The sequence below is a fragment of the Xenopus tropicalis genome, chromosome 6, assembly GCF_000004195.4.
Source record: "Xenopus tropicalis strain Nigerian chromosome 6, UCB_Xtro_10.0, whole genome shotgun sequence".
In the NCBI taxonomy this organism is placed as follows: domain Eukaryota; kingdom Metazoa; phylum Chordata; class Amphibia; order Anura; family Pipidae; genus Xenopus; species Xenopus tropicalis.
Genome location: NC_030682.2, coordinates 140,061,013 through 140,073,364, shown reverse-complemented (window position 1 = coordinate 140,073,364; position 12,352 = coordinate 140,061,013).

The window sequence follows — 12,352 nt, the reverse complement described above, 5'->3', positions numbered from 1 at the left end:
AAACCAATAAAAGCTCATTGTACATTGGTTGGTGGGTGATATTGGTGAAGGGAAAACTTTGTCTCGGTTACTGTATAAACCCAGTACAGAAGTACATTGGGCAATCATATTTATTGCATTACAGCAAGTTGTCTGGTCCTGATTTGAGATGCACTGACAGGCTGCAACAATGATACATAGGATGATAATATTATATATATGCAGCTTATGTCTTTAATTTTGAGATCCATTCAGCCTAAAAGGCTGTAAATGTATATTACACAATATATTCACATGTGCTGATGGGATATATTTATATGCAGAGATATATGGAGGCAACTCTTTTGTTTCAGTTAAATATGGGACGGGACATGTTTATATTGCTGTTAAGAACTCACCAGTCACAATACCATAAGGAATATGAAGTTGCCAGAACCAGGAGGACACATATAGTGATGATGGTTAGTGACCAATGGATTTGCTGAACTGCAGAAAGAGAGAGAGAGAATATTAGTAAATAAAACCCCAATAAGTCTATTTGCCCAGAAGGACAAGCTTGGGACATAGATGGTGTAAATGGCAGAGCACTTAGCCTGGTTGGATGCTAAATTCCCCCCTGAAATAATATGGGGCAACATAACGCTGCCCCCCAGCCTGGGCTACAGCCTTCTCTGGGCACAGAACTAAACACCTCATATAGAAATAACTGACTTACCTGCATTTATGGTCTTAGCAACTGATGCAAAGAACTGAAATAGATTTGCAGTTTCAGGTTCTGAATAAAAGAGGGAAAAGGTTTTTTGTTAAAAATCTTTCTTTAATACATCCCCATACACTAACAATGGGAAAATCCAGAGCTGTCACAAATCAAATACACAAAAACAAATTTCTGATATTATCAGTATCAGGTGTTTTGCCACCAATTTGGATTTATGCTGTTTAGTTCTAATTGAGTACAACGAACTGTTTTATTATTTCAGAGAAACAGGAAAACATTTTTTACAAAAAGCATTTGCATTATTTGCTTAGAATGGACTATATGGGAGATGGCCTTTCTGCAATTCGGAGCATTCTGGATATTGGGCGTACAGATAGGAGATCCCACACCTGTAATATATGGCTAATGCCTTCCGCAAAACTGAAAACTTTGCATATACAGGTATAGGACCTGTTATCCAGAATGCTTGGGACCTGCGGTTTTCCAGATAAGGGATCTATCAGTAATTTGGATTTCCATACCTTAAGTAAAGAATCATTAAAACATTAAATAAACCCAATAGGATTGTTTTTCCTCCAATAAGGATTAATTATATTTTAGTTGAGTACTGTTTTATTATTACAGGGAAGAAGGAAATCATTTTTAAAAATTGAAATCATTTGCTTATAATGGAGTCTATGGGAGATAGCCTTTCCGTAATTCAGAACTTTCTGGATACTGGATTTCCAGATAATGGATCCATACCATATTACATTTTATAGAGGAATAATCAACACACAGGGCTTCCTAGTGCATATACAAAATAATATCTGGGTAACATTTATGGTGACATCAATAGAAATTACTAAAGCCCCCTTACCTGCTTTTGGAATATTCAAGGGAAATGCTTTCGCATGGGAAAATAAAAAAAATAAAGTAAAAATTGAGATGATGCTCGGCAACATGTTGCTTCGCTCGCTCTCAACTCACAACTGAACAGGATTTCTGTTGCTCAACAGAAACTGATTTCCCAGCCATTGTGACATCACCAGCAGCTGCTGCAGTGACATTACCAGCCATTGTGACATCACCAGCAGCTGCTGCAGTGACATCACGGCTAATGTATTCCTGGGTCACAGACAGGGAAACTAAAGCTGCTTTTTAATCACAATCAGTAAAGCATTTACTGAACGTCTTGTTTTGGATAATGATTTCATTTAATTATTCAATGCTAAAAAAAACTTTATAGCAGTTCATTTATGATAAACTGTTTATATAGCAGTAGATTATTAAAGCAATAAAGAGATAGTCCAGCTTAAAACCAAAAGACAGCGTGATTCTGCAAAAAAAGAAATTTTTTGGTTTTGGTGGTTTTTAAATATTTACTGGTATCTGGTTGCTAAGGCTGCATTACATAAGGCAGAATGGAACATTAATACAAGAGGGCCTGAGCAAAAACACAAGTTATTATAAATAAGTATATTTATTTAACTGGGCCCTAACAGTACAGGGGTTCTGCCAGGGTCAGAAACACCCACCAATCAGAAAGCATTCTCATTCAGTTAATGAAAATGATAAATCTAATAATATAAAAAAAAAAAAATTAAATAATGAAGATCTGTTGTAAATGTAATTCCCATAGGCCCATCTTTATCATAAAAAACTTAATTTAAAGGTGACCTTCCCTATCAATTATACAGTTAATATGAGGATTGTGTTATAACCGGCTGAGTAATTCAGTCAGTAATACTGTGTGGCACAGTCAGATAAAAGGGCACATATCTGGGTAAATGATATCTCTGGGTGACATTTATAAGCTCGCAATTAAAATCACTAAAGGGCTCTTTATCAGTGTTACGATGGGAAATCCCGCCCCCTGCTTAAGGGTAGATCTATAAGAAATTTCATGGGGCAGAGGGGTCCGACAGTTAGTTCTTCACCAGCTCCTCACAGGTTCCTCTCCCCCAGTATCTTACACACACACGCTCCTCTGTACCCCACTGAGTATGTCCCAGGCCAAGTCCAACCCTGGTGTTACCCGCCATATCTTGTATCCCACGGTGTGTTACCCGCCATATCTTGTATCCCACGGTGTGTTACCCGCCATATCTTGTATCCCACGGTGTGTTACCCGCCATATCTTGTATCCCACGGTGTGTTACCCGCCATATCTTGTATCCCACGGTGTGTTACCCGCCATATCTTGTATCCCACGGTGTGTTACCCGCCATATCTTGTATCCCACGGTGTGTTACCCGCCATATCTTGTATCCCACGGTGTGTTACCCGCCATATCTATCTTGTATCCCACGGTGTCTTACCCGCCATATCTTGTATCCCACGGTGTGTTACCCGCCATATCTTGTATCCCACGGTGTGTTACCCGCCATATCTTGTATCCCACGGTGTGTTACCCGCCATATCTTGTATCCCACGGTGTGTTACCCGCCATATCTTGTATCCCACTGTGTGTTACCCGCCATATCTTGTATCCCACTGTGTGTTACCCGCCATATCTTGTATCCCACTGTGTGTTACCCGCCATATCTTGTATCCCACGTTGTGTTACCCGCCATATCTTTTATCCCACGGTGTGTTACCCGCCATATCTTGTATCCCACGGTGTGTTACCCGCCATATCTTGTATCCCACGGTGTGTTACCCGCCATATCTTGTATCCCACGGTGTGTTACCCGCCATATCTTGTATCCCACGGTGTGTTACCCGCCATATCTTTATGGGATTCATTTAACCATTAAATATGTCAGGACCTGCCTGTACTGGAACTCTGAACTCTATTTTAGGCAGGTTCTGCATTACCTCACTGAGCCACTGGAGACCTTGGGCATCCAGCCCTAAACTTTTTGTTAACCCCTCTTCTTTGCTTCTGTGTTTATGTTCACCTTCTCCTCCCTTAATTAGCCCAGGTGGTTGCAATCAGACAATTAACGGGCTTTATAAGCCTGTTACAAGCAACCCCTGGTTGCTTGATCATTGAGCCCTGTTGCGATCCAGTGTCCTTACCTGCTTGTTCCTTCCTGACTCCTGCAGGAAAAAAAGCAGATAATTATATCTTAGTTGGGATCAAGTACAGGTACTGTTTTATTATTACAGAGAAAAGGGAATCATTTAACCATTAAATAAACCCAATAGGGCTGTTCTGCCCCCAATAAGGGGTAATTATATCTTAGTTGGGATCAAGTACAGGTACTGTTTTATTATTACAGAGAAAAGGGAATCATTTAACCATTAAATAAACCCAATAGGGCTGTTCTGCCCCAATAAGGGGTAATTATATCTTAGTTGGGATCAAGTACAGGTACTGTTTTATTATTACAGAGAAAAGGGAATCATTTAACCATTAAATAAACCCAATAGGGCTGTTCTGCCCCCAATAAGGGGTAATTATATCTTAGTTGGGATCAAGTACAGGTACTGTTTTATTATTACAGAGAAAAGGGAATCATTTAACCATTAAATAAACCCAATAGGGCTGTTCTACCCCCAATAAGGGGTAATTATATCTTAGTTGGGATCAAGTACAGGTACTGTTTTATTATTACAGAGAAATTTTTAAAAATTAGAATTATTTGCTGATAATGGAGTCTATGGGAGATGGCCTTTCCATAATTCTAAACTTTCCGGGTTTCTGGAAAAGCGATCCCATACTTGTACTGCCCTGCCTCCTTCATGTAATAAACATCCATTAAATTCATACTGATACCATACTGAGAATTTATTCTTAGCAAAATACATTAAGGGGCACATTTACTTAGATTTTTTTCTGGGCTTAAAACACGATATGGTATAAATTGGGAGTAACAACGATAATTTCTGAAGTTTTAAAATGTTTGTTATGCAACATGATTGTTAGAAGGATAAGTTGCTAGTGATACACATTTTAACAGATGTTAATCGAGTATAACTGCAGCCTCCTCTTTCCAACCCTGGTACCTCGTAGTATTGATGAGGCTGAAAGGGCAGGGGGGTAATGGGGGGCTGCACAAATGGAGAGGAGTTGCAATTTTCGGGCAAATGGGCAAAGGCTGGAAGATACCATTGCAGCGCAGAGACAGTTACCTATCTCAGCCTGGGCAAAGGCTGGAAGATACCATTGCAGCCTAGAGACAGTTACATATCTCAGCCTGGGCAAAGGCTGGAAGATACCATTGCAGCCTAGAGACAGTTACATATCTCAGCCTGGGCAAAGGCTGGAAGATACCATTGCAGCCTAGAGACAGTTACATATCTCAGCCTGGGCAAAGGCTGGAAGATACCATTGCAGCCTAGAGACAGTTATATATCTCAGCCTGGGCAAAGGCTGGAAGATACTATTGCAGCCTAGAGACAATTACATATCTCAGCCTGGGCAAAGGCTGGAAGATACCATTGCAGCGCAGAGACAGTTACATACTGTGCGTTTTGCACTAGATTTTAGTTTTTGTTTTTTTATTTCATGCGCTTCCATCAATATTTTCGTGCACATACCTGAGGCCCGTGCAAAAGGGGGGTTGACTTCAAGAGGAAGCAGCACAAGATTGTATCGTTCTACAACTCTGAAGATTTCCTAAAGGATCACCACCAAGAAGCGCTGAGTATTGGGTACTTTACCCTAAAAACAGTAATATGTATGATTTTTGGGGAAATATTTACCAGTAATATAGCTGCCATCTGCCGTTTGCTGAGATTTCGCACTGCAATTAAAAAGAATAGTTTTACTTAATTGCTAATTGAGACTCATACACAGTAATATGGATACAATAGGATACACGCTAAAGTAATTACAGGGAGCATTATAAAAATGTTTGTACATTTTTTTTTCTTTTTAGTGATCTCCCTATTATGATTTTAAAGTCATGGTAATAAAGGTGTTTTTAAAGTAGGTGTGCCATTTAAATGTGTTGTCTTTATTAATGAAATCTCAATCCATTTACTACACAGTGAGCACCCAAAATTGATGTTTTTTCTTTGATTATAATCACAAAGGGGATGTCACAATCTCCGAGGCGCTAGGGCTCAATTCCCTTAGCGACAATGGAGCATTTTTTAAAGTTAGAATGGAAAATGAATACAAGAGGGCCCAGGGTCGTACTGGGGGGTGAAGGGCCCACCGGGGCTCCTGTCCAAGGGGCCCTGCAGATGCTCCCAGCCAGGCGCATCCCCTAACCCCCCCCTTGCAGGGCCCCCCACCTGACGTCCTCCTCCGAGCGCATAAATTTGACGCGTCAGGGGAGGAGCGGTCGGGAGGGGGAGCACCGGCAAGGGTCGGGTCTGGGCCGCCGGGGGCCCACTAGAGCCGGGCCCACCCAGTCCAACCCTGAGAGGGCCTGAGGAAAACACATATATAAATAAGAGTAACAGTAAGTGACAGAGGAGCAGATTAGAAGGAAGGAGACCCTGTAGCACTGAGACTCCTACACAGAAACGTCGGGATCAGGATTAGGGAAGAAATATAAAGTTAGCGTATATCCCCAGGGGCCCGACTAGAATCACTTTGAAGGTATAATTCCTTAATTTACACAGCGAATCTCTGTACAGTTCCATCTAAGCTGAAAGAGATTTCATTTCACCCACAAGTCTTATAAAAAGGAACGCCGCTGCTTTAAGTGAAATACGGCGCCATAAACTCAGCCAGCGGCGTAATAAATACGTTGTACATATTGCAGCAGTTCCATTTAATGTGCCAGATAAAACTTTCCCACGCAAACTTCTGCCTTGCATTGCCTGTACTTGATATGGAAGACAAGGTATATATTAAAGGGGATGGCCACCGTCGGACAAGTGTCCAAATATAAACAGCCCTTGTTCCTAGAAAGATTTGCTCAATTAGCTTTAATTTTGTAAAATAACTCGCTTTCAAGATAATTACTAGTAAAGGAGCGCATCACTGATGTTCCCATACTTGACATGAAGCGCTAATGCAAACGTGCTTAAAGCAACAGTAACACCAAAAAATGAAAGTGCATGAACGTAATGAATATAGTATGTACTGTTGCCCTGCCGCAGAGCGTGTCACTTCTATATATATATATATGTTTGATATGATTGGCTGAATCATGCCAGTGAATGGTATGAAAACTATGCAAATTAAAGGGACAGTAACATTAAAAAGAGTATTAAGGTAATTAAAATATAATGTACTGTTACCCTGCACTGGTAAAAGTTGTGTGTTTGCTACAGAAACCCTTCTATAGTTTATATATAGAAGCTGCTGTGTAGCCCCGGGGGCAGCCATTTAAGATTGAAAAAGGAGAAAAGGCACAGGTTACATAGCAGATAACAGATAAGCTCAGTAGAATTTTATGGGAATCTGCACAGATTATCTGTTATCTGCCATGTAACCTGTGCCTTTTCTCCTTTCCATCTTAAATGGCTGCCCCCATGGTTACACAGCAGCTTTTTTTTTTATATAAACTACCCCCTGCCTCCCCCCTGCAGAGGGGCCGACACACATTAATTCCTTCCCGGATCTCCCTACCCACTGCCTGCGTCCCCCTGGGGAGGGGAGTATTTCTATGGGCTTATTCTATAACTATAGAGGAACAGACCCTATTTTCTGGAAAGTGAGTGGGTTTGTACAAAGCTGAGTGATAGGAAAGTGAGTGGGTTTGTACAAAGCTGAGTAATAGGAAAGTGAGTGGGCTTGTACAAAGCTGAGTGATAGGAAAGTGAGTGGGTTTGTACAAAGCTGAGTGATAGGAAAGTGAGTGGGCTTGTACAAAGCTGAGTGATAGGAAAGTGAGTGGGCTTGTACAAAGCTGAGTGATAGGAAAGTGAGTGGGCTTGTACAGAGCTGAGTGATAGGAAAGTGAGTGGGTTTGTACAAAGCTGAGTGATAGGAAAGTGAGTGGGTTTGTACAAAGCTGAGTGATAGGAAAGTGAGTGGGTTTGTACAAAGCTGAGTGATAGGAAAGTGAGTGGGTTTGTACAAAGCTGAGTGATAGGAAAGTGAGTGGGTTTGTACAAAGCTGAGTGATAGGAAAGTGAGTGGGTTTGTACAAAGCTGAGTGATAGGAAAGTGAGTGGGTTTGTACAAAGCTGAGTGATAGGAAAGTGAGTGGGTTTGTACAAAGCTGAGTGATAGGAAAGTGAGTGGGTTTGTACAAAGCTAAGTGATAGGAAAGTGAGTGGGTTTGTACAAAGCTGAGTGATAGAAAGCACAGACAGCATTTCCTGCCACTAGTGGGTTGAGAAGATGTTGATGATCTCCAGAGAAGATCTTTTCTAATATCCCCCATCCCGCAAACCTCAAACACAGATGAAATTATGTACCAGTCCGGACCCCCACTAGTTCCCCCCCTCAGCTGCTTTCTCTATGTCTCTACACCTATGGCTGCTACTCTTGTTGTATGGGGGGAGATATATTAATAGCCCCAACCTACCTTTCTGTTATAATATGATACAACAAAATATGGCCACTTGCTATTCTTTTTGAGTAAACATTGTTTATTTGTTTTTGCCTTTTTTGACATTATAACAAAATATAACAAATAACAAAAGAGACACCTACTGTACATATCAGGCAGGGCTTAGGGTTACGCAGGACTCAGCCCAGGCTGCTATAACTTCTAGCCGACGTCGGCCGTCACTTCAGGGCTATTCAGACGTATAACAATGGCTGAATATGACAAGTTTGTTATTCTTTTCTTATGGAGAGTTGGGCGCCTTGAAGATCTACTGTCACAATAAATGATTTGTTATTTTTCATGCCCAGAGCAAGGGAAAGGAGAAGGAGTTCTTGGTCGCACCATTGTTCTATACAGTGAAAATGACACAGAGTTTACATGGAATTTGTCTGAATGCCAAATCCTTCATGATTCAGCTGAATCTGCAAATTAGGGCAAGTAAGTGTTAAAGAGAAGCACTCAGAGTCAGTTTCAGTGACAAAATGTCACATGATTTTAATAATTCGGATTTGGTTCATCCGGCAGTGAAAAAGGCTGAATCCTGAACCGAATTCAGGTTTTGGTGCATCCCTAATCGTTGAAATCCTATTGAAACCCTTATTCCTTATTACTTTCTGGCCTTGAGTATGAGCTTGAAACACTAAGGCCTGACCCTAGCTCCAGTGGTGTAAATTGGTCGCTCCAGGGCCCATTGTAGAAAAATCTTCTGAGGGGGCCCGGTGTGACCAGCCCCGTTGCCCCCCCCCCAGCCCTCTTGCACCACAATTCCTGGCCCTGTATGTGCCGCTATTTTTAAATGTAGGATAGGGGCCGGGGAGTGGGGACTACGGTACAGCAGACCCTGTGGTCCAGGCCCCCCGGTTGCCTAGCCCCCCGCAAGTCGATGGGGTCTGCTGTATACATAGTTAAGCCACTGCCTAGCTCTCATTACTCCTGACTCTGACTTTGCCTTTGTTCTCCAGCCTTGCCTTCTCCCCTATCTGTGGTACCTAGTTCTACGCCTGATCCAGTCAGGCCCGGATTTGTGGAAAGGCCACAAAGGCCCGGGCCTAGGGCGGCACAAATTGGGGGGCGGCATGCCGCCGCACCAAAATATTAACATTTTTCTCGTATACGGAGAAATGGGGACCTCTCCCCACTGCTCCATATGCAATTGAAAAGACCCATGGATCCATCGCTAACTCCATTCTGCCCTGTTTGTTGTCTTTGAGGTCTCCTCCTTGTCTTATCCCTAATTACAACCCTCTTGGTCTTCAACCGCCTCGTGTGTAAAGGACTAATCCCTTTATTCTAATACTAAGGATTTCCCTGTTACTAATCCCTAAGAGTCAGGGCTTGATGTTACTAGTTACTAGTTAGTGTTACTTGATACTTGATCCCTGTGTTTGGTGCTTCAGTCACTGAACAGAACAAGCTCCGTTTCTTCTTGTGGGTCCTTGTCATGGAATGAAAGATGTAGATAAATATATACATGAAAGATCCACCATAAAGTGGTAACCATTCAACCCTGCTTTATAGTATATTTAGTGTAGCAAATATGTATTTACTATGAAACCTCATCTTCATTGACTCTCTCCATGAGTATTATAAAGTGTCAAGAGGATTTCTCCCTAATTCTCGCCATGACTTGAGGTGGAGCCCTGCCAGCCACTGTTCTGAGCCACCCCAGGGAGGCCGGTCCAACAACTTGGGGACCACTGCAATAAATAAACTGGAATAAGGTGTTGCATTGCCAGTGCCAAAATTCATTGAAGTCAATGGTGGGGCAGCACAGAGACCCCATTATAAACTTTATTACACAGCCTTACGCCATTTTGTAAACATTAAAGGAAAAAAACAAACTATAATATTACTTAGAATGTCTTTTTTTCAAGAGTATAAGTTATTTTTCTCTGCTCAGAACAGAATATTTCCATTGATATTTAGAGCAGCTCTGTGTCACTTTGGACCAAGCTAAATGCCACATTCTGGCGAGGAAGGAATGAGTTCCGTGGGTAACGCTGGATACACTGAGAAATGTCAAGGAGGCCATTGATTTCCCAGCTTTTATTCTGAGACATTGTCATTAGTAAACTAAGGCTTAATAGGAAGTAGTAACCTTCTGACAGATGATGTCTATCAGGAACAGTGGGATTATTCCTCCTACGGGGCAGCACTCCATAGGCTGTGTGTTCTTTTCTTAATAATGTGCAGTATGGAAAGTAACCAGAGAAGCCTGGTATGTATATATATATATATATATATATATATATATATAGTATTATAACTGTCTATATTGGCAGCGGTTACACACGGCACAACAAGGATCCTCGTTACTGAGTCTGTGGCTGTCTCACTAGAGACAACTAAAGGAGAAAAGGTTTAATTAGTGGGATAGGAAAGATAGTTAATTAAAGAAAAATTCTGGCTTCCAAACCAAAAATGTGTTAAAGAGCCCTACAAAACACAGAAACCCCTAATATAGTAACTGTAATCTGTTCCTTCAAACAGTAGGAATAAATTCCATTTTATATGCTGAAATCCAGCTGCAAAACAGTTCTACTCTTTCTGCATCATTTGAAATCCTGGCAGGGGAGGAGGGACTAAAACATTGATGTTACACATTGTAACAACTTCTCCACAGCTTACAGACAGCATGCAGGAACTACATAACCCACAATGCATTGCACTGGGATGTTCCTTTCCTTATTGACATCACGTGTGCAGCAGGGAATTGTGGGATTTGGAGGAGGCAGGTTGAAGGCAGGCTGAGGACTACTGAGGCGACTACTGTTACATTTATTTGAGTCACAAAGTAGTCAGCCAATCAGCAGGGCAACAGGGGGCGGGGCTTAGGGAACTGTTCCAAACCAGATTATTACATTAAACATCATGAAAAAAATAATCAATTGAATTGACCAAAAAAATTGAATGAAATTCTTTATAAAAGAACGGAACTGGAAATATATTTGTCAGAGAGTAACACTTGTGTAACCCTTTCTTGGCTGTAACCAAGCCAACAGCACGACTAGATAGGTCTAGAGCATGGGGTACACGCGACTCAGTCCTTCAGGATGGGCCTTCGCTATGTGGAAGTAACCAAACGGAGCTATGGTGTAGTGCAACTACAACCCACTGTAGCTGTGTGCAGTGCAGAATAACAAATGGGCGCCAGAAGGTTCTTGCAGTTGAACAGTAGAATTGGTTTATTGTCAGGGACAATCAATATGCAGGGTTATACAATATACTCACACACATCAGTTGGTGTACACCCGCTCTCTGGAACAGCCAGCTGGATACCCCACTCCTCAGGCCCCACGGCAACTCTGGATCAGGGGTCACACACTACCTGCCTCCTATGGCTAAACCGTGGCCCTACGCTGAGGCAACAGGGCCTGTCTGGAAGGTACTCCCACAGCTACTTTCCTCTGAGCCAAACTGCTCTTCCCTCACTATCTCACTTTCCTACAAAGTGCTCCACAAAACCTGCTATCTAACTGCTCCTCATTCACGGGGTCCCTGTCCCCGACTTCACCAGAGTGACTGACACACTGACTGACTGGGGCACATGGCTTACTGGGGCCTACTTCCTTTGCCTCCAGCACAGTGCCTCTTCCCCTGTGAGCAAAGGCAGCCATAGAGCATGACCCACCCCCTGCTAAGCACTATATCTGTGTCCCAAGGGAGGGGTCTCCCTGTTACCCAATAAACACACATATGAACTCAAAACTGATACAGGGGTGTTTGCCCAGTAACAGCACCAAACCAGGAAGCTGCAGGGTTTAAAGCCATAGGGACTAGTTAACCCTTAACACTTGTATATGGTGATGCAATAAAACCTTCACTGGGCTACTGTATACTGTATGTATATGCACATTATATATATATATATGTATATGTACATTGGTGGTTGGAATCAAATTGGAGTCCTGCAAAAAATGTTTGGTTTTGACCAATCATGAACCCAATGCCAGATTTGGCGCATCCCTGTGGAGGATATAACTGTAACAGAATAGAATCCAAAAATGATGGATCTTTAGGTAAATACTTGTGTTCCTTCCCCTGTAAACTGCCATCATAATATTCTACTCCAACCAACTACTTGAGCTTAACGCTCCCTATCCCATGAGATGTAAGCTGAGTGGTCTAGTCCGGCCCACTGCTTGAGCTACTGCCCCCCCCGTCTAATTCACCAACGCAAAGCGAAAGAATTGCTGCATCTCCTATGTACTATAACAGGGGTGGGCAAACTACGGCCCGCGGGCCACATCCGGCCCTTTGGCCTTTTTAA